General features: G+C 41.6%; 1 long non-coding RNA gene across 3 annotated transcripts; it reads right to left on the bottom strand.

The window, feature by feature from the left end:
* Positions 1-1,372: 1,372 nt before the first annotated feature.
* LOC146181947 (uncharacterized) lies at positions 1,373-21,503 on the bottom strand. 3 transcript variants are annotated; one of them, XR_014700314.1, is made up of 5 exons: positions 21,416-21,496; positions 13,070-13,172; positions 11,816-11,981; positions 2,796-2,925; positions 1,373-1,506 (listed from the first exon to the last, which is right to left on the bottom strand). It is a non-coding gene; the product is annotated as an uncharacterized LOC146181947 (long non-coding RNA). The 3 variants fall into 3 exon arrangements; XR_014700315.1 differs by lacking the exon at positions 13,070-13,172 and having other exon boundaries at positions 2,796-4,894; positions 21,416-21,503; XR_014700313.1 differs by lacking the exon at positions 13,070-13,172 and having other exon boundaries at positions 21,416-21,503.
* Between the last annotated feature and the right edge of the window lie 229 nt (positions 21,504-21,732).

The raw sequence follows: 21,732 nt of genomic DNA, 5'->3' as shown, positions 1-21,732 counted from the left end.
AGAAGCTTAGAAGAATACAATGTTTCATCACCCACTGCAATGCAAGTACAATTTACTGCAGTGTCCGCAAGCTTAACAATCCATTATCTACACAGCAGCTGGCGTGAATAAGATGGGTCAATCAGAGTTCATGGAAGCATCATAATACCACAAAAAATACTAAATTTAAATTACAGTCACAATTCTTTGAGGAAAGGTAATATAAAGAACTGAACACTCAAGATTTTTCGTTAACGCTACTTAACAGGTTTTCTGCAAAGGGTCGAAATTAAGGAAGGAATATTTTCAGGGCATGATTTTTTCACTACAGTTAACACAAAAAACATCAAAGGAGCAGGTCTCTTCTATTGTCATGCCTACAACTAGATGTGATATATTTCCGGAACTGATGTAAATTGTGAAATCAAAATGCAAAAAAAAATGTTACAACCTCTTTAGCTTCTCTGAAACTCTCAAGGGAAGCATGCTCTGAAATACAAGTTGCATCAGTAATAAATAACAGGTCACTGTTCAAAGTAGCATATCATAAAAAAGTCATGATATAATTTAAAATGGAAGTTTGAGAGCTCAATAGTCTCCTAAATTTTGAGAAAAAATTTAGAAGACAGTCTGTGCCGTGCTGTCTGATATCATCAAAATACCTTTTTAAATATTAGTGCAAATGAAAAAAATTCTACAAATTGAAAACCTTTGATGTAGGTTGATAAACTTGTACAGTAGATTGTATATTGCTAGTTCGCAAAGAGCAGCATAACTAGCATACCATCTGAGGACTTCATAGAGGACTGTTTTTCCCCTAATGTTCTTTCCCTTTGTGCTCTTTTAAACTATACACTCTTGTGAATGCCTTTGGGCACAAGTCACAATGAAATGGCTTTTCACCCTTGTGGGATCTCACATGTCTCAGGAGGGCTGTATTCTCCACAAAGGTCATTGGGCACAGCTGGCACTTATGCAGGTTTTCACCTGTATGGGTGCGCATGTGCACCACCAGTTTACATTTGTAAGTAAACCTCTTTTGGCAGAAGATGCAATAATACGGACGTTCGCCCGTATGAGTCCTGATGTGATCAACAAGAGCTGTTTTTCGAGCAAATTTACGGCTACATTGGTCACACTGGAACGGACGCTCTCCCGTGTGAGTTTTGATGTGCCGCTGCAGGTGGGCACTTTGTGCAAATTTGCAATCACAGAAGTCACATTGAAATGGACGCTCTCCTGTGTGAATCTTGATGTGGGTTTTCAGTGTGCCCTTTCGTGTAAACTTGCTATCGCAGTAGTCACAATGGAATGGACGCTCGCCCGTGTGGGTACGGAGGTGCACATCCAAAAAGTATTTAGAGCGGAAGCTCTTGCTGCATTGGCTACATTTGTGTAGCTTGTTGCCCGAGGGTCTGTCCTGATGAGAGCTGGTAGAGGAAGTATCCATGCAGTGGCTCATCAGATGCCTTTGATCTGGTGAATCTTCTGGAAGGGTGTTATACATGTAGGCTGCGGGACCTGGATCTGCATTTAAAACCCAAAATGCTTTCAATAAGAGGAGAGAACACTGCAATGTTTTATATCGTATTTGGCAGAAAAGGTAATGCATGCGGAAATTCATCTCAACACTTGTGGCAGCTAGATTAAAGTGAAGTTTATTTAATTTTTTTTTTTAATTCTTGAAAAGCTCAAGGGCACAGAGCTTGATTGGACTTCTACTCTTTTCTGCTCAATGTCTGCAAGAAACGCGAGTCAATTACCCGCAAATCAGTTCTGTTGCAATAAATTTAAATTCAATAGGTTATTAAAAGAACTGACTGAAGCAAAATACTCCAATTTAGAACTGTGCATGCACTTGGTGAGTGAATGTATATTAAAAATGTCCATTTATATTTTGCTGTGTCCGTGTTTTTTTTACTCTTGTGATGCGACATGCAGCATACACAGATCAAAAGTTTACACACTCTATCTGTGGATGCAGCATTATGAGCAGATAACTTTCATCCTGCTTTGGTCCAAAGGGCTCACTTTTAAATAAATCTATCTTTTTAGGGCTCTTGCATTGACAGTAGCTTGCATTCTGGCTTCGAGATATTGCTAGAACTGTTACTTCAAGTGCACAATATATTAAGTATTATGTGAGCCCAATAGAATATCTTTCACATTTTAATTGTCTGCATCACATTTCAATTTCTAGATATTGTTGGTTGGGCTTGAGGATAGGTCATGATTATAAACAAAAGCGTTGAGCACCTGTTAGAGCTTAGTATAGCTACACCCTCGACCTGTGTATATGCATGATTACTGGCTCTATGATGGAGACACAAGGTTATGTAAACTTAAATAATTAGTGGCAGCCAGGTATTTTATGAATGGATATCTACAAAAACTTGGAAAAGCTACTTTTTTAAACAGTTTCACAAGGAATATAAACATTTGTGCTCAGAAATCACTCAGTCTATATTGCTCTGCTTGGCCCCATTGAAGATATATTTCTAATATACATGAAAGCTTTCAGTGTTGCTAACAGATGCTTAAAAAGAAACAAACTCAAATCAGTGCTACCACATTTCATGCAGCAAAACGGTCTCCAGCCACAAACCATTGCCTAAAAACGGAATGTAATAATTAAAGGTGCAAGCACCTTTAATGCACAAAGCAACAAATATCTTGAGAGCTTGACAGAGTCAGCAACTTCACGCACGTAACGAAAAATATTGTTTCTAACCAACCACAAACAACCAGAATACTGGACACATAGCTATAAGCTTCATAGAGAACAGGGGTTCCTGAGGTAATGTGAGACTGCTTGCCTGTGGCCATTATAAGCATGCAAGGCATGCCTTCTCATGCTTTTGAATGACCGCCTTCAGGGTAATGGTGCAGCAGCAATGGAAGCCAAACTGCCTGGTCAGTCATGATTCCGCTTTTAAAATGACAGTGCTGCAAAAAAAATTTAGCTGCAGTTTATTTTGTGGTTAAACCTGGAGTTACGCGAGACCAATCTGCATGACAATGCTTTGGTTCGGCTTGAAAGCAAAAACATGGCTTTTACACATAGCAGTTTACTCTATGGTTTCAGCTTTATTTATGCCATGGGGCAACACCTCATGTATGAGTACCCCTTGCCTCTTGATTTGACTATTCTCATTCGTCCGCCGGGGTGGCACAGTGGTTACTGCACTTGACTACTGTTCCCAAGGGTGCGGGATCAAATCCCGGCCTCGGCGACAGCTTTTTGATGGAGGCAAAAAGCAAGGTGCCCGTGTGCTGTGCAATGTCAGTGCATATTAAAGAACACCAAGTGGCTAAAATTTCCAGAATCCTCCACTACAGCCTCTCTCATAGCTCGAGTCACTTTCGGTTGCTAACCCTACCAAACCAAATCAATCCATTCTTGTTCGGGTGTAGAAGACTTCTAGTGGTATGACATCGTCTCAACGTTGAACTCTGGACCACACCACCGTCATATGCTCGAACGCACCTTCTGTCCTAGCAAATCCCTGTTGTCGTTCACTGCTACCAACTACCGAGTTGTTGTTGGCCTCTTGTAAAATGGCATGTACCCACCTTGGTGGATTGGCCAAGACGTGGTGTTGTTCACAAACTCAATAACAAGCCCAAGCTTGTTGCAAAGCCAGTTTATAAAGAATTATAAGAATGCAGCTATTAGAACTGTGAACATAAAAAAACAACAATCATAATAATTTTGATTAAAAAAAAGTTATCTGCCTTGTTCTTCTTCAGACAGGATATTTCCTTTCACTCTGCCTCCTCCATTATATATCAATGGCAAAGAAATGCACACCACATCTAGCATTCATTCAATAGCAGGCAATCATTACAAATCAAAACACCTCACTATATCAGGCAGAAGAGCAAGGAAAGGCAAAGTGACTTCTTTTTGATGAGAGACTTATCAGAAAGTGGCAGGTACAATCATAAACAAAAATATAGGAAAAAAAAAAATCGTCACAGTTCCTAAGTATTACAGAGACATTCAACGAGCGTGAAGTCATATCAGCAGAACACATGGCATCATAGATAATGGATCAAGAGTGCAGATTAGCACTTTTTTTCTAGAGCCTCCAGTGAAACCCTGGAAAAATTATGGATTTATTACTAAAGTTTTAAATATAATAAATGTTAGTAAGTGGCATTCCTGTACAGCATATTACGATGTCACACACAGAATCTCTCACAATAACAATCACCCGAGCTTTAGAGCTTTTCCTTTATATTTTAGAGCAACCTTTCACATCCGGAGGAAATGCTTCAAAAGAAAGCTCTCAGCACAGAAAAAAAATAAAGAACCAAGCGTATCTAAGGTATCAGTAGAATATTACGCTTCCATTCAAATACTTCTATTGTACAGTTGTGAGCAAAAGTAGTATACAACATTCAGCCAGTGGTGGAGCTCGAGAAAACTGCATCCCACCTTTATCTAGCAACAGCTATCTAAGATCGAGACAACAGTGGCGGTGCATCATTTTATGCACACGCATGTGCTGATGTCTTTGTCCCTTATCATGTTGCTAGGTGGCATTTTGATGCAGTATTCCCGATCTTTGTCACTGGCTGAGCGTTGCATACCACTTTTGCTCATGACTGTACTTGCCCAACACAATGTTAGCAGCATCTGTAATTGCCATCACCACTGTCTGAGCATAATAAAAAAACATAGAAGGAAATATTGGTGCAGTCATCTCAGCATGTAAAACTGAGGGAGGTCAGTAATATCTTGAAGCTATCAATGCCCAACCACGCTTATAAACTCCTAGCATCGAGATCACTGGACATGCTGTTTCCTATGCTTTGAACATGAAGCCAATGAATCAGCAAAGGTTGGCAGATGTGTCATTGAAGGTTTCTTCCCATGAAACCTTTCACTCCTTGGCATAGCGGTAACAGCCTGCAAAAGAAAGCAGAGAAAAGAGGTGACAATACTAAGAATCAATGCCTTGAGCAGCACTGCCGATGTGATTCCTGTATCAACAAACATGCACAAAGGGGACTGCATTTGACGAAACACTTTTCTTTGGGCAGAAAATTGCTACAGAACATGAACACAATAGTAATTTTGGCACTGTAATATGATTGCTGACACTCCAGGAAAATGTGCAAGCTGCAAGAAAATTCTGCATGTATGTTTAGTTTTATGACACGTATGAGGGCAAGGGGCCCCCATGTGCCAAACACAGGGTTGGAAAATCCCAAATATTGTGCAGAAAGAGGTGTTTAAATTCAATTATCAAATTATGTAAAGCATTTTTTTGCTCGCAGTAAGCAAACAAAGCAAGATAAATCTACTGTTACATTCTCTCTTAGGAGTAAGTTTAGATGGTAAAGAATGTGTTAGGTATAAAATATTACGACACGCTTTCTTACTCCAAGTCTCCTGAAATCAGATAAAAAGATTTACTATCAGCATTTAGCTGCAGTTAGCAAAGAGGCTTTTCTCTGTGAATCTAAGGGCATGAAAAGGCAGCACAGGTCAGTCATTAAAACATATGTGGTGTTGACAAAACTTTCATTTATCAGAGACTGATTTCACCAGATGCATTTTATAGCTGAGAAATAACTAAAATAGCTTCGTGCTTTTTATTTAATTATAAAGAAGCAGCATCGTACATCTCCGGTTTCTGGGTGGGGTCATCTAAGAATTAGGCATCCATAACAAGCTTCTGGTGCGTCCCACAGCGTCATTTTGATGTCGTACTTGGTGAATCTGCATTGTCATTGCCAGCAATAGACTTTTCCTTTTATGCCCCAATACCTGCTTCACTGGGCAAGGCAATACTGCTAGCATGTGGCCAGAAACGAGTTCTATGTTCGTGCTCTTTGGTGGTGCTATCCTGCGAAGAGGCTTCTTCAAACTGTTAAGTGCATTCATGCCCTGTACATGCGTGTATTGCTGTTACTGAAAGGTGATGCAGAACTAATCCAGGCCCAGAGACTTCTAACATAAAAGTGCTGCTAGATGAACAAAACGCGATTCCTGAAGAGATTGAGTTGGTTATCATAAAGTACATTCACATCTCGTAAACATGCAACGGACAACACTACATAGTACAGAAAACGAAAGGCTAAATTGGGCAGCAATTATGGTTGGACTGCACGAAGGTAAGTTGATGCGTGAATTAAGATGATGTACACTTTGCCAATCTAACTGCTGGTTTTTTGGTTCCAACTAATATCAATAAGGCGGCAACAGAATTTTGTGTTTGTTGGTCATTTTTCACAATCGGCACCATAAGTAAAGATAACTGAACACCAGAATGTACTGCATAGTTTGCTCTAAAATGTCTCTTTATTTAACATTAGCTGTTGAGAGAACACTGGTAGAAATTAAACAGGATTGAAAAACACACTGCCGCTGTAGTTCTACAGAGGGAAACAGTTATAGCATCTGATTTACCTGTGTTGTGTGCTTTATTTATACTAAAAGTAGACATGCACTAATTTATCTTGAGGAGCAACCTTTCGCATCAGGAGGAAATGCTTCAAGGGAAAGCTTTCAGCACAGGAAAAGAAGAAAAGAACCAGCACACCTAAGGCATCAGCAGAATATGCTTCCATTCAAATGCACTTAATATACCTGCCTCAACACATTATAAAATATGAATTTGTAATTGCAGTGCCATCACCACCATCTCAAAGACTATCAACCCTCAAAATCCCTTTCTTCAGCTTTGAACATAAAAAAATGTTGTCACGTGCTTTGGGCAGTCATGAAAAGGTGGGAGCTGAAAAAGTGATAGAGGAAGCAGAAGCTGGTGTGCTCCAAGAACTCTCAGTTGCCACAATGTAAATAAACACCCCGGTTACATACTAAGTATGTAACAGTTGTGGTGGAGACGCGGGGAGAAAGATGCAAAAAGATGCATCATTCAATTAGAATACTGTATGCGATTCTGCCTCACCCCATCTCAAATTCCTTCTGACATTGCGACCTATGGTATGCCACTTCTGCCCACATCGAAGTTCACACCGTTAGCAGCGTGGGCACCGGTACTGCGGCCACGGTCAGTATGTGATAGCTTATGCTAGTAGTTGGATAAGCAAGTCTGAACTTAACTACACGATTACCGAACAAGAGCACCTCGCAGTCCTTTTTGCGGTATGGTTTCATATCTACATCTATGGAAATGTTTTTACATTGTAACCAACCATCCTTCATTCTGTTGGCTAGTGAATCTTTGTGACCCTTGCAGATGACGGCTTGTCTGATGATCTTTGCGGCTACAAGAGTTCTTCACTGCGACATACAAAAGAGGCTGTCAACATGCCGATGCTGACTGTCTCTCGAGCTTGCCGCTTTCGCCAACTTATAGTGGTGCTGACAGCTTTGATGACTACCCGGCGCCTATCTCAGAAACATTTCCTGGGTTTCAATAATTCAAGACTGAATGCAACGATCAAACTTTGACGCCCCAAAGCATGTGTTAATATTTAGGCAGGAGACCTTGGTGCCTTCATCTTCTGATGTAAAACTGGTGTAGGAAAATATTCTTTTGAAGCATTCAAAGCCCAACCATGTTGATAAACCCCCATCATCAAGATCTGTGGACATGATGTATTATTTTTAAATTTCAGTGTGTGCAGAATATGTTGTTGCGTTACTTGTTTCTGCTGTGTATCTGGCGTCAAGGGTACACATTCGGCTTGCAATAGAAAGCGAATGAGTTCCCCAAACTCAATCGATGAAGAATGTCATTCGAACCTAATGACATTAAATTTTCTTGTGTAGTAGGGGAATAATGACATTAGAAGCTATGTCATTCGATGCGAATGAGATTAAAATTGCTTGTGTGACAGGGGTATAAGACTACTTCCGACAATGAAGTTCTCTCTCCCTCTCTCTCGGCCACCTGGGGATCTTTAATGTGCGCTGACATCGCACAACACATGGACGCCTCTTCGTTTCACCTCCATCAAAACGCAGCTGCCGAGGTCGCGATCGAAGCCGGGTACTCCGGCACAGTAGTCAGGCTTCTTACTACTGCACCACCGCAGCAGGGCAGCAAAATCGAAATTTATCTGTTGGCATGCAGAGAACCCTCCAGAACATTTCATTGCCTATTCAACGGAAAAATCTTTACGTAGAATTGAAGGGAACATAATGCACGTGATGAGAACACGACTGCATAGTTCTAGTTTAACCATCACCAACACCATCTTGAGCTGCGAGCGCCATCGATATGATGGCCCGTTCAGCCGCAAATACAGCTAGGTGGGATGCAGCCAGGGAAATAAAGGCTGGCAAGGATGGGCAAGGCAGGTTTTTCTGCCTCGCTTGCTCTACGTCAGTGGCATCAAGAACAGTGTCCTCCGTCAAACACGATGAAGTGAAACCCAGTCCACGTAGATCACTGCTTTGCGCCATGCACAAGTGCGAGCATGCACACCTGTGCTGCTGTCAGGCAGGCGGGTGTGCCTAACGTTTCAGTTCTTTTACGAAACTTTATGGGAATAAAACGCAGCAACCGCAGCGCGGCTTGCTTTGAACCCGGGCGTCGCATTTGGTGCTCCTTTCGTGCAAGATTGTGCGCGACTGCAACATACTGCAAGAGCTGCATCTGTCCTTGCTGGCTGCGCGTTGCCAGAGCTGTGCAGGTGCTCATGCTGCCTAAAGGATTTCTACAACACTATGTTGCTAACCTCTTTTGTACTACCCCAGGTGGCATGAAAGACTGCATGCTCCACCATCACACACTTTTATATCAGCCAGGTGCTCTTCACCGGGATCTGGTAAAAACTTCCCCGGAAAAAAATGTTCCCGGAAGAAACGTCCTCAGAAAAAATGTCCACGAATGGGGAATGAAGTCTTGCGCAACAGGATGTAGACTGCGTTTCCCCTGGGCAAGAATGACGTGAATGATGAATGATATATGTTAAATTTAATACAGCGGTTTCACCTGTCGGCTTGGAATTGACCGCAAACATCGAACTGATGCAGACATTCAAAAAAAAAAAAAAAAAAAAGAAGAAATGATGGCAGCTGTAATACTGTGACAGCGCCTCGTCTTCACTTTATTTGCGGGGAAAATGCAAGCTGACCACCAGCTTTACCAGACCAGAAGCTTGGAGCGATACTTTAGGGTGGCCATGGTGCACGATCGGTTAAGCCTCATTCTGCTTACACCATCATCACCCTTATCATTCTAAACGATCATGAGAAGAACGGTTGAACTTCGTCACCAGTAGGCCTGGAAAGTAATTCTAGTGACGTCCTCTGCTTTCAGTGGTTCTCAGAGACTACAACATGCCAATTGACTTGTACCTTTCTCAGTGGGCAGTATTACCAAGCTGATTAGGCCTGTTGCATGATTGCTTAACGGGCTGCAGAGTTCAGAGGCATGCAACGTATAAAGAACCAGATAGCTCTTTCACCATGCTTTTACGCAGTGCTTCTAAATGTCTCGGGTGCCCAGAGGACGCAAGTTTCACATGATGATTACATTTACCTCAAAGCCAAAAAAGAATGGCATAAAATGTGTATCTTCTTTCTTTTGTCATGTGAGTTCCAGAAGAAATCGTTGTTAGGGCCATTTTTTGCCTTGGGGATGTTTTTTCCTAGTTGCCGCTTCTTCAAAGGCCATATCTTCCGGGGTCCCTTTATTTGGGGAAGTGTTTACCTACACCCGCTCTTCACCTGCTTTATAGGCAGCATCCACATTATGTACACGCTCCGGTACGCGCTTCGACACATGCCTAATTCGTCCCTTCGAGCTGGCGGCACTCTTTTGCATTGGGTCCATTTCGAGCCAGCAACAAAATTTGGCTGCTTTCAAAATGCAGTAAAAATTACATTGTTATACTGAGGCAAAAATATACATGGTGTTCTATGGTCACACACAAAGTTGTGAAGAACCAAAATACTCTGCTACATTAAGGATTTCACCACACACTGAAGTTAACTATATTGAGGTTTAACTGTAGTGCTGCATAATAATCAAAGCACAGTCAGAAGGGCGCGACACGAGCAAAAATGAAGAAAATGTGTGTCAAGGCTTCCTAAGTATTAAAACAGTGCAAAATATTCAGTATTTGTATACGAATTTCAAACAGCAAGCTGCCCCCCCCCCCCCCCCCCAAAAAATGCAATGCAAGAGCTCAGACGTACTCGCATGACCTCTATAAAATACAGTAGGCCATATTAAACTACAGAAGCGAATTTAAAAACGTCCAGGAAATGCGTTACACCTAAAAGGTCCTTATAGGCTGCATCCCAAATAAGCGGGCACGGTCATTAGCCACTGCTCACATATGAGCTAAATAGCGCCGAGCCAAGGCGATTTTAAAAATACAAATGATCTTTGTACAGTTCAATTTGGTGCTGGAGTGCCCTCGACTGCAGCTTCCAAACGTCACACCAATAACAAGGCTTTTAAAAACGTGCACTCTGGTTGCATTGCTTCACAGTCAGATGCATCAACTTGTTCGTGTGCTCCGTCAAGAAGCCTGAAAGCACTTGCAGCTGACGACAATGGAGAAACCGGCAGCACCTTCAAGCCGGTCCTCAAAAGTCATACCGTTCGCTACACGCTCAATTTGTGCATGTAAACTGAAAGCAGCTGTAGGCCCATTTTGTGCCCGTAGGATCGCCCTTCTGACAAAATGTCTGCCCTTGAAATTTCCCTCAGACACACTCGTATGGATCAAGCTATTTATAGTGGAAGAAACAGTGGCCTGCTGCACTTTTAAACTAAATTTTTCCTCTCAACGTATGACTGCATAAAGGTGGCACTGAAATGGTCTGCGCACTAATACCACAGTGTAAGAGGTTTGATTTCTGTGTCACTGTCATATAACCAGTTGTAATCAAAAGAGGCATTTCCATATAGATGCAGAGCAGTGCTGCAGAGTTGCTCCTTTGTGTAGCGGCTGCTCCAGTGGCCACTGCAATGATAGGCAGCTAACGTAGGCATAAAGATCACCTTTCAGGTGGAATGCCATTGGGAACATCCTGCCACAATCAATGCAAAGGAGCAGATATTTGCCTGCATATCTACTCAGGCTATATCGCACGTTGGTACCAATACTTCCCACATGCAGACATGAATGGTCCAGCTAATGTGTGGGTTCGGTCAAGGAGGCATGGGATTATCAATCATACATTTAAATGAGAAATTATTTGCAAAGAAACAGAAAGTGCTGAGTCGTCAACTGGTTGGCTTTGGAGCCAGGCACTTTCGTGAATGCCAAAATGCTTTGTCGCTGATATTACAGTGGTGCTAAAGCCTACTTGAGCCAAAACTATACTTAAAGAACTAATTAGTGATACTTTTACCACAGCTCACTGTCACATATTGCACACACTTCCTGAGTAATAAAGCTCCCATGTGAAATAAAAAAAAAACTAAAAAAAAATCAGAAATCTGGTGCTAGTCCAAACGTGGAATTTTCTCATAAGCCAAATGCTAACTGCATGCTAACGTGGCCATGAGATAACCAAAGAATTTGCTAAGTAACATAACACACGACAGCTCTTTACCAAGTAATCAGCATCGCATCTCTCTCTGCATACTGCACCATATCTGCAAAACAATGCTTTCAAGATTAAGTTCACGGCTGTATAAAATTGTGCCAGTTTGCCCTGGTAAAATATGCAACTGCCCAGCAGCTTAACAGAAGCTGCTTTCTTCAGACGAGATCTCACTGAGGCAAGCAGGATTGCTTTACCCATAGTTTGCCTATGGTTTATAGTACTATTTTGGATTCTGATAGATATATTATCTCAAACACATACCCGAGATTTTAAAATTCAGCTAAAAGAAATAAAGAACGAGGGTAACACTCAATCATATTAAATGCAGAAACATCACTTTACGTCGGCTATTGGTGAGCAGAAAGTATGAGGTGACATTCATTCTTAGATTTAACCGCTGGATTTGCAAGGATACAGGCTGATGATTTGTGTGGTCTGGCAGTAGTCCTTTTTGGAAAGTTGTTCTGGAAACTTGCACTCTTTGTTCAGTCAGCACCAATTTTGATGCCTATGAAAGGAAACAAAGAAAGACATTTTTGGCATTATAAAAAAAAGAACTAGAGAGGCATAAACACGTTTCTTAGTAGGGCTGTAGCCATTTTCACAAGGAAAGGCAACAAAAGGGCAACAAAGGCATCTAATGATTCAAGGCTGGCAAATTACAACCGAATACATTTTGGTTTGGTTTATGGGGTTTAATACCACAAAGTGACTCACTCAGACTACAAGAGACACTGTAATGCAGGGCTCCGGAAATTTCATCCACCCAGGGCTTTTTAATGCTCACTGACATCCCACAGCGCACAGAAGCCCAGCTTTTTGTCTGCACTAGAAAGCGGCCGCCAACTGGGGATTTGATCCCGCATCGTAGGGTACAGTTCTCGATGCCATAACCACTGTGCCACCATGGTCGGGCGAAAACATTTAGTCTTTATAAGAAACCAGGGGAACAATTCCACTGCACAAATGCTAAACAATACTTATTGTCACGAATCGCCACTGCTAACTCCTGGTTGCTGTAGGATGTATCCGTTCCACCTATATGTACAGGATGCATTCACATGATGTCATCACTGCAGTTTTCTGACATGTGAACCAACTAGCTTCTGCGTTACAGGCAGGTGTAGATGGAAATGAGCTGATTATACATGTGCACATCACACATCAGCACTCCTTACAGCACAAGCATTATCACCCTGTTTGATGTTGGTGCAAGCTCCCTTAAGGTCTAAAGAGTGAGTCATAAATATGCTCCCACAGGTCACAACAGAAATGATGCTGCCAAACATTTATTCCCGCATTATATGCTTAACAAATTTTTAGGCAGTTGAAGAAAGCGTACCTTATAAACATAAATGCCTTTCTGATGAATTTCCTTGTATGGGAACACATTAATCAACCCAACTACACACATATGTTAGCTATGAAAAGGATGGCAAAGGCAATCTTGCCTTAAAGTAATCTTACACAGCACAACAATGGTTTTCCTGAAGTAGATTTTCTAGACATGGCTTATTAAATCCCATGCTTTATTCAACAACATTTTTTCAATATATTATCTCACCTTCACAACTGAAACAAGGAAATTAGACTCACGAGAATCACACACAAAATAATGTGCAGTCAGGAATATACACTGCTTGGCTACAAGGCCCAGCAGTATGCAGCCTGTGGTGTGGTAATCAATGTGGATACCAAACTGAAATCAGTATAGAAAAAGAAATGTGGAAAGAGTTGAAATAATCTGAGACAGGTCTTTTTATTTATGAAATGCTATGGATATATTGATCTCCAAGAAGTACTGAGAAAATTCACAAAAGAATAACAGTGGACATACATAAGAGAATACAAACAAATCGGCTAGTGTAATGATATAAGGAATAACATGACAAAAATATACTACAATAATATGCAATTCAACACAACAATACAATGTCATTACACTAGACAGCTGCTGAGCTAAAAGACTTCAATCAAGGATGGCAAAAAAATCTGGGGACACTTAAACTTCCCTTTGGGGGTATGACAGTTTGACAATACTGGTTTTTGTCTGTAGTTCCCCCTTGCAGAACCATGCTTCAGTACATACACTGTGCTGCTTGCTTAATCACTAATCCCTTAATTTGTGTCGATTACCTCATACATGCTCAACAGCACACAGTCCTATGCTGGAACAATATATGTATGACCGTTCGACACAGATATAATGCCGCTTTAGCAAAGTTGTAGGAACATGCTCGCATGGCCTAAGAATAAATGTCTGAGTTGGTTAGCCAGGAATCGAGGATTCAATTCCCATCTCACACTTTTATCTATAAGGAGCTGCCCGAGTTGATAACAGGCAATTTCATTTGGTCTCATGACATCTCAGAACCCTGTGGCCAATCATTGTCCAGCCATGCCCACTCCTAGTAATCACCAGCCAGAAGCATACTCATGGTTTCTTGTTCACAATGCTGAATCCAGATTTCCCAAAGAAGGGGTTCTCAAATTGGTTTTCCTGGGCTGCTCACTACGGTTCTGTGAGCTCCCAATGAACTTGGCGGCCAGAACTTTTGGATCACGAAAGAGAGAGAGAGAAACATTTTATTTAAGCCCGAGTAAAAAAGGCTACTCCTAGGAGTTGCAGGCAAATTAATATGGCTTGGTTAATGTGAGGCTTACCGATAGCTATGAAGGGTGGTCTTTTAACACAACTGGGAATCCAATAGCTGTATGCTAGTGAATATTGTGAAATAACTGAGGCACGAATTATGAGATTATTAAGCGAGCGGCAAAGGGTGTGTACATAAACGACGACCTGCAGACATAAACCATTCACGCTGGCAAATTACACCCGTTGAGACGAAGGTTAAGTGTCCGCCTATTTTTTGTCTGCTCAAGAGCGAAGTCAATTTCTTTGTTGTTCCAGGTAAGGAAGAAGTGGAGGTAATACCATTGAGAATGCCCGAGACTATCAATAATGAGAATGTTGCTCTGAACAGCATAAAAAAATATGTTAGAGAAGATGGGAGGCTGGTAGGGGGATACGAAAGAAAAGCCCATGACAAAAAGCTCGCGTCAAAACAGCAGAAAACAGCACAATAAAAAAAAAAAAATGGCAGAGGTAAAAAACAGAATGGTGACAAAACAGCCCACATCAAAAAATGCAGCACTCAGGAAGAGGCAAATTATCATAGTCATTACCGCGAAGGATAAAGGGCACCGCATACCACAGCGGAGTTTGGAGCTAACAGACTGTTGTTTTTGTTGATTAAAGGAACACAGTTATGATTTAACGTGTCCACAGTATGGAAAGCTTGGCATGTGTGAGGATGCTAGAGAAACTTTGCTCTTTTTTGCTGCTTAATGAAAGGGTAATGATCCAACGTCTGAAAAGAATATAAAGATGGGTGAGTTGAAGGCTGCTCGAGATGTGACGATGGCATAGAGCTCTAATGCAGTGGCCAGCCAAGCTGTTCTCTTCGCTTCAGTATTTGTTCAAAACCCACTCACACTCAGAAAGGTTTTTTTTCAAATTCATTTCATTCAAGATCAAACAACTGTTGACTGCACAAACTGGTTGACTGTCGACAATTACAAGGTTTACAATACGAACTATGTATGAGAAGTGACTCAATTTGAAGAATTTATTTTTGAGCGTTTCTTGAAGCATATAGGGTTTGGTTTTGTCTAATCAATATGCTGAATTGTCTGCCAGCCAGTCTACCACTTCAGATATGTCTTGCTAAACATCTTTACATCCTGAGTAGACCCCTCAGGTGTTTAAACATCTCAGTAAACACCAAGTCATGGTGTCATCGTAATGCTGTTTCAAAATGGCTAAAATCGACATAACTATTGAATATCAATGGTGCCAGTACACTCCTTGCCGAACTCCAAATTTTACAAGTTTAAATTCACTGTATTTGTTCTCAATCCTAATGCACTACACTGTATCCATAAAATACCACCAAAAACACCAAGGAAACTGTCATTTAGAACCTAAATATTTCAAATTTTCTAACAACTTATTTCCATAAATATCAAAAACTTTTACGTATAAGGACAGTGCTGCTAATGCAAGCTGATATTTCCAATTGCACAGAAGTGTGCAATACATAAAAAGAAAAAAAAAAAAAGTGGAGGTTTAAGCATGGCTTGAACCTAGTGATAGAGTGAAAGGTGAGAGTGCTGCAGTGGTAACCCCTATAACATCACCTTTTCAAGCCGCAGCTTTAAGTTAGGTTTTGGGGAAAGGAAGGCGCCTTATACTATTGGGTGGACACCACAGAGTGGTGCATGCCTGCACCTAACCAGGTCAAGGTCATGTTTTTCATTTTTTTTTTTACATATTTGATTTATAAAAAAGGAAAGGTGCAGTATCTGTCAGAATTGAGGGAAGGGAGGATGGTGACAGTGAATGAGAAGAGTTAGAGAGGTCCCACAGTAATGGCTACACAAATTTCGGCCGTCTGGGGGCATTTAACATGTGCAGACATCGCACAACACAGGGCTGCCTCTCCATTTAAGTTAGGTTTTGGAGAAAGGAAGGCCCAGTACACTCTGGGGTGGACACCACAAAATCGTGGACACACACACACTTAGGTCGAGGTCACTTGAAGGTCAAATTTAGCCCTAAATGAACACCGACTCTACCTAGCATTGAAAAGCATTTGCTTATAAGACAGTAAAAGTGCAGTAACTGTCAAGGTAACTTGAAGGTCAAACTGAGGCTTAAGCGACTACTTTACCTAGCACGTAGTGATGCTTTTGCTTCAAAACAAAAAAAAAGAAGCTGAGAACAGTATATGCAATAATATGGAAGGGAGTTCGGGTATGACCAAGACCTAGCAACTGATCAGGTATCTGTTATACTTCGAAAGGAGCAAGCTGGCAAACAGCCAAAAATGAAGAGACTAATGCACAGCTATAACCGAGGATTATCTGAATTACCTCGAAAAGTGATACATTGGTGAGGTAGAAAGGGAATACCTCTTGGATTATTAGCAACAAAAACACCCCGGCCCGATAGCCCGATAGAGCTTGCCCAGTCAGGGCACAGACCAACACACTGAACACAAATTCGTCCACACCACTGGACAATGTAAGTAACAAGATGCTTAGAAATTTGACGTCAACTTACCAGCTGATCTGACACAATACATGCAGAAATGCTTGGATGCTGCCTCAATACCCGAAGAATGGAAGACCGCTCAGGTCATATAATTCCCCCCCCCCCCCAAAAAAAAAATCTCCATCTGGACAACATACTGCCCATCTCACTGGCATTGTGTGTGGGAAAAGTTTTCCGCCACGTGGTGCACAGCAGGTTAAACAAGTACAGGGAAGAAAAAGGGGTTATACCGGGACACTATGACTGGAATTTGGCCCCATCTATTTAAGCAAGACGTAACGCTGTAGCTACATCAGCTGTTCGAGGCCAGGACCATGAGGCCAGGGCCAAAGATGATCCTTGGCCTGGACATTGCCAAAACCATAGAAAACTTCAAGCCCACAGTGATCCTAAGCAGCTTGGGAAGTCTAAATGTAGGGAGAAGAATGTACTGATACACAAAAAATTTCCTAAAGATAAGAGATATTCTGCTGGATTGCTCCGCAAACACCAGCTTTGGACAAAATAATCTCAAAGAGGTTAGCCTAGGCAACAAAGGAACACCACAAGGTCAGTCCTATGACCTATGCTATTCAATATCGCAATTTTAAACCTTCCTCAACTCCTGAAGAAAATAAGAAATCTCAGCCACACGCACATGACGTCATCCTTTGGGTAGTGGGGGGAAGTGACATGCGAACTGAAGAGTCGCTGCAAGAGGCTGCCAAAGAGACACAAGACTATCTCAAGGAAAAGGGCTTAAAATGCTCACCAGAAAAATCTTAGCAATTCTGTACTCGGGGCAGATGGAGGCAGCAAGAACTAGGATCCCCATCGCATGAATGTCTAAGGACAGAGCTAGTAAAGCAAATGGACAAGATTCACATCTTATCTTGTGGAATCTGGCGGCAAAATAATAGAAGTAACAACGAATCGATCAGTTGGAGGAGAGCGTACCGCAGACATGTATGATTCTGCGGACTGCGAACCGAAGACTGGGAAAGAGAGAGTCCAGCCTCCTCTCAGACTCATCCAGGTCTTCGTCACCAACAGTGTTGGGTTGGGTTTTTTGGCACATAGGCTACTATGGCCATCATGCGCCAAACACTAGGTTGCTGAGCTTCTTTATGAGTGAAAATGAAAAGTTTAGAAAATTACAGCTGATTTAGAATCCCTAACTCTTTAAGAAAACTAAAAACAGATGAAATTTCAACAAGCGGGTTGTCTCCTAATAGTAAACAGGGGTGGAATGGGATGCGTTCATTATAGAATGGGGTAAAATATTTTTTCCTTAACTGTTCAAGTTCTGTGCATGAGATCAAAATGTGGTTCACGGTGAGCTCACCTCCACATTCTTTGCATAATGGTTTTTGCTCTTTTCTCAGTAAGAAATTGTGTGTCAAGTGTGTATGTCCGATTCGAAGACGGCACAAAATCACCTCACTGAAGCGTTTGTTCTGTGTACATGATTTCCATTCTCCTACTATGGGTTTTACTGTGTGTAGTTTATTTTGTTCTTCGTTATTCCATTTTTTCTGCCATTTATCTATCAGGCTTCTTTTTACTATCTTAATACAATCCTTGTAGGGAATTGGTATTTTCTTTATTTTCTTAGTTCGAGCTTGTGCAGCACATGAGTCGGCTACTTCGTTACCATCTATCCCAACATGGCTAGGAACCCAGCAAAAGATTATGGTTTGGCCTTGTGATTTTTTCTATGCCGTGAATGATGTTCCCTACTATAGGCTCAACTGCATTTTTGGAATGTAATGCCGTAAGCACACTTAAAGAATCGGTATAGATTATGCTCTTTTCACAGTTCTGTTGCATAATTTTATTTACAGCTACATAGACAGCATAACATTCTGCAGTAAATATTGAGGCACTGTTAGGTAGCCTTACAACTTTTTCTCTGTCGCCTTGCACGACAGCACATCCAACATAATTTGCTGTCTTTGATCCATCTGTGAAAAATTCTGTGAAGTTCATATACTTCTCTCGTAGTGCTAGGTATTCCTGTAATATGTATTCGTGTGCTGTTTGATTTTTTCGGAAGGCTGTCAGTGTGAGGTCACATGTAGAGGGAAGGCTGTACCAGGGCGGAAATGAATACTGTCTCTGGGCTACAGTTGGAAGTGCATCCAGTATTCCTAAATCTTGGCATATTTCTTCAAAGCGGAGTAGTAAAGGCCTGATAGCATGGGGTTTGTTTATGAACAGTGTTCTGGAAGGGCACTTTGTAACTAAGGGGAAACAGAGATGTTTTGGTAAAGATCTTATCCTGAGTATGTATTCACATGTAAGCATGCTCCTCCTGTCGGCAAGGGGTGGTTCATTTGTTTCTACATAGATGCTTTTAATGGGGGATGTTCTGTATGCACCACTAGAAAGACGTAAGCCGAGATTATGTATTGGGTCTAATCGCTTTAGATATGATGACCTCGCGGAGCCATACACAATACAACCGTAATCTAAACTGGAGCGTACAACAGAGCGATAAATGTGTAAAAGGCATGTTCGATCGGATCCCCAGTTCTTCTTTGAGAGAACTTTGAGTATGTTGAGGGACTTAGAAGCTTTCTTTTTAAGGTTAGTTATGTGAGGCAGGAATGTTAATTTTTTATCAAAAGTTATACCTAAAAATTTATGTTTATTTTTTACTGGCAGTTCAGCTTCATTTAGGTATAAAGTTGGATCTGTCTGTAGGCCTCTCTTCAGTGAAAAAAGAACAGCTACTGTTTTTTGAGGGGAGAATTTAAACCCATTCCTGTCTGCCCATGTAGCTAACTTATTCAATGTTATCTGTATTTGCCTCTCACAGGATGATATGTTGGATGATGTACAGGCAATTTGCAAGTCATCAACGTAAAGTGAATACATAACAGACTCTGGGATTGCTTTACTTATACTATTCATTTTTACAACAAACAATGTAGTACTTAAAATACATCCCTGTGGTACGCCATTCTCTTGGATAAATGTTTTTGACATAGTTGTGCCTAGACGAACATTAAATGAACGGTTAGAGAGGAAATCACGCAAGATGTTTAGCATTCTCCCACGGATGCCCAAGTCTGCAAGGTCACGCAATATTCCGAACCTCCAAGTTGTGTCGTAGGCCTTCTCCAGATCAAAGAATACCGCGAGACAGCTCTGTTTATGTATAAACGCTTCTCTGACTGTATTCTCGAAGCAGACCAGATGATCAGTTGTTGAATGTGCTTTTCTAAAGCCACATTGATGTATGTCAAGTAGTTGTCGTCATTGTAGAACAAAATTTAATCTAATATTTAAAATACTTTCAAAGGTCTTTGCAAGGCAACTTGTCAAAGCTATGGGCCGATAGCTGCATGCAGAGGTTGGCGGTTTACCTGGTTTAAGCAATGGGACAATAATGGCTTTTTTCCAGGCTTCTGGCATCTTCCCTAACACCCATATCTTATTAAAAAAATCAAGGAGTGCTTTAATAGCATTTTCAGAGAGGTGTGCTAACATTTCGTAATGCACCTCATCAGCCCCTGGGGCAGTCTGCTTTCCGGCAGAGAGTACTGTGTGTATTTCTTGGAGCGTAATTAAACTATTATATTTTTCATTTCTCTTGCCACTTGTTGGTAGCCTTTGTCTTTCAGCCACATTTTTGTACCTTAAGAAAGTGTCAGTGTAGTGTGAGGAGCTAGATACTGCAGAAAAATGTCTTCCTAATATGTCTGCCTGTTCTTCTAGAGTCGATTGAGTATCGGGGGTCGTCACCAACAGTGTCACATACTTTACACTGTACCTGCATGTTACCAGACGTGAGAAATAGAAGCTGGAAGCCATCAACAGAAAAAGTACCGAAACCGGGCTCGGTCTTCTGGGAATATCCAACACATTGGAAGAGCTGATTAGAAACCACAAATATGGCGAGGTATGGAAGGCTAGCGAGGACAGAAAACGATAGACCGATAGCGAGCACATCTTCGACCCGTGATTAACGCTTTTTAGGGGCTCGCGATGACTCGTTGGTTTTGACTGGATATTCTGATTAAGGGGAGGTAGGCGACGACTCAAGATATTAGGTTATATATTTCACGCACAGAGCAGAGCAGTCATTCATGGACTGCGCTTATAATGAGCTTGCGTTTTGGCTGAGTTTGCCACCCTGTCGCAGTCCAACCTTTGCGCCACTGTATGTACTATTTTTCGCAATTTCACGTTGCATAAGCGTATCAACTTTGATTTATCCACATCTGGCTACTGCTAGGACGAATACGGCGCGGCAATGAAGTCGCGTAGTGAACATGCACCTAATGTACTACATTGTGGAACATTTTGGACGCAGGGGTAGAACTGTTTAGATCAGCCGTCCCACGCATTCAGGAAAAATGTTTCCCGCATCCGTCCGGCTTTTCCGATGTATACCGAGGAAAAAAAAAAACGCATCTGGTCCATCAGAGGTATATGTAGATAGTACATTTAAAACCACAGATAAGGTCCGCCCGACGAACCTTTTGAGTGACAACGCAGACACCAACGGCGGCTCCGATGAAATGTTCAGGACTTCTCACCGGATCGATCGTAGTATCTAGGCCGCGAGTATCGCGATGCATGTGGTGAAGTGGTGTAATGTGTAAGGACTTTTCACTGCAAAATAGCTTCCAGTTCCACCCTAGCTCTGCTGTCAAACTATAAAGTTAGGCCCGCACATGGGACCAAGGGCTCGAACAACCGTGTCTGCGCACAAGATGCTTCGCGCGCCGCACGTAACATCTGCTCGGCTAGATTTTTCGTTCTTGAGCTTTGGCAAAGAAAGGTAATCAAAGTCGAAAATGTCAAGCATACATTTGCATAACGCATAACAAACATACCGCTTGCCGCCACCGGTTCGGAAGTCATCCTTTTTGTACACTACACGCGAGGCGACCTCCTGTTTTCCCACGTGATCTTCCATGTGACACTATTGATGCGCTACGCAATGCTGCATTCTACATAATAAGTTTACAATTTTCTTATGTAACATTTGTTAAAAACAAAAATGATGAAACGCTGGTATAAACTATGTAGCTAATATCATGCGCCACATTCAGCAATTTTATAGCTGTGCATAACATAAAAATACTGAAAACCGCTGGGCAGTTGCAACCTTGCAACAATTCAGCCAATCAAAACCGAAACGCTTCGTTGG

The sequence above is a fragment of the Amblyomma maculatum genome, chromosome 8, assembly GCF_055883805.1.
Source record: "Amblyomma maculatum isolate TAMU_Amacu chromosome 8, ASM5588380v1, whole genome shotgun sequence".
NCBI lineage: Eukaryota > Metazoa > Arthropoda > Arachnida > Ixodida > Ixodidae > Amblyomma > Amblyomma maculatum.
This window is presented reverse-complemented; position numbering and strand designations above follow the sequence as displayed.